Here is a 2,299-nt window from a genome sequence, read left to right as displayed (position 1 = left end):
AACTAGTAAACTACCGAATAACTGAAAGAACGCAAGAAAATTGTTATTTCAAGTCCCACGGTATGTTATGGTTGCAGAAATTCCCTACCAATGAGGGCATTCGCTATCCCTCCTGTGGTGTGTCGTGCCCGAGGAAGCACAAACTGTCCTACATGAGAAACATGAAGGATTCTGCGGAGACCACGTTAGGGGGGCAAAACCTGGCTCTAAAGATATTGAGGAAGGGCTATTTTTTATCTATGCTGAAAAAGGACTCGGCCTTATACGTCCAAAAATGTGATAAGTGCCAACGCTTTGCCATAATTGCTCGATCAACACCCATGGAGTTAACCATGATTTCATCGTTATGGGCATTCGCAGTATGGGGGATTGACCTGATTGGTTCACTACTAGCAGGAAAAGGAGGAGTTCACTATGGAGTTGTCGCCATCGAATAATTTACAAAGTGGGTTGAGGCCAAGCCTCTTGTGACCATAACCTCCAAGAGAATCATAGATTTCATCGTGAAGAACATCATATGTCATTTTGGGCTCCCAAAGAAGATTGTGTCTGACAATGGAACTCAATTTGATAGTGATGTTTTCACGAACTTTTGTGAGAAGTATGACATAACCAAGAGTTTTTCTTCATTGGCATATCTGCAAGCTAATGGGTAGGTCGAGGATGTAAATAAAACCCTAAAAGTGAGTTTAAAGAAACGGCTAGATGAAGCTAAGGGATTATGGCCCGAGCAGCTTCCATAAGTACTTTGAGCCCATAGAACCTCACATTGCACCTCCACAAGGCACACTCCTTTAACTTTAACCTTTGGAAGTGATGCTATGCTCCCAATTGAGGCATTAGTGACATCACATAGGAAGAAAACCTTCGATCAAGATCAAAACCACGACTTGCTCAATGCATCTCTGGACCTAATCGAGGAAAAATGGGAGGAGTCCCAATTACAACTCGCCCATTATCAGTAGAGAATTACTCGTTACTTTAACTCAAAGGTAAAAGGAAGCAGACTTGGACTAGGTGACTTAGTGCTCTGAAAGGTATTTTTAGCAAACAAAGATCCTAAAGATTATGTATTGGGATCGAACTGGGAAGGACCATACTATATCGTGGAAATCTTGCGTGAAGGAACCTTCAAACTAGCTCGGTTAAGTGGAGAGTTGGTCCCACAAACCTGGAATGCTCTACATCTCAAAAAAATACTATCAGTAATAGGACGACTTTGTTAATTTTCAATGTTTTTAGTATTTTTCCGTGTAAGGCTTATTTGTAAAAGCCATGCTATTTTAATAGCACTAGATTGCTACGTAAAATGTAGAACCAATGTTTTTATCTTATTCTTATGATGTATCACATGCTCATTTTGTAAAAGCGACCTATATTATTCATAAAATCTGATCGCTTGGGGGGCATATAACCCTTGAAGAGTCTTTAAAGTATTTAACAGATTTGGATAAAATTTGCGAATTTGTGAAACTTAGAATTTGGAAAATTGATTATTCTATGACTTTTTATAGCTCGAATTTTTAAAGAAATTCTGATTATGAACTAAGTTGAGAAAATTCAAAGAAACAAAACCTAGAATTCAACTAGGAATTCCTGGATATAACCAGGTCTGAGACCTGATTCCTAATAGGTATAACACTATTAGGCCGACAAACTCCTAGATATAACCAGGTTCGAGACCTGATTCCTAATAGGTATAATGCTATTTGGCAAGCAAACTCCTGGATATGACCAGGTTCGAGACCTGATTCCTAACAGGTATAATGCTATTAGGTGAGCAAATTCCTGGTTATAACCAGATCATTGACTAGAATTAATTGGTCGAGTCATCAGGCACTCATTTCGATCTAAAGTTTACCCCTATGACTATGCAAATGTATAAGAACTTATGGGGGGAACAAAAATAGATCAAGAATTAATGAACATGTACTAACACAAGTATATGAATAACTCGATTAGAAATTGTCTCGGCCTTAAAGGCCTACAAAGAAAAGGCTCCAGGCCTAAAAAAATATATAGATCTATAAAAGAGGTCCCCCTTCATCCCTGAGCTTGCGTGACTTGCCCTTGGGATGACACCTCTTCCTCCTCAACCTCTGCAGCAGCTCTAGAAGCCTCGACTGTGTCCATGGTCTTCTTTGATAAGCAGTTCTGAAACTTGGCAAGGTAGCTCCCCCAAACTTCCGCGTCTAGGAATGAGAAGTCCCCTTCCTAGTTATACGTCCGGAACCAATAGAACATTTCTTCTATAGAGTTCTCCGCTTCAGCAACATCCTACTAGGATTTGGCTTCGACC

The sequence above is a fragment of the Humulus lupulus genome, chromosome 5 (genome assembly GCF_963169125.1).
Source record: "Humulus lupulus chromosome 5, drHumLupu1.1, whole genome shotgun sequence".
In the NCBI taxonomy this organism is placed as follows: Eukaryota; Viridiplantae; Streptophyta; class Magnoliopsida; order Rosales; family Cannabaceae; genus Humulus; species Humulus lupulus.
Note: the sequence above shows the minus strand (reverse complement) of the source record.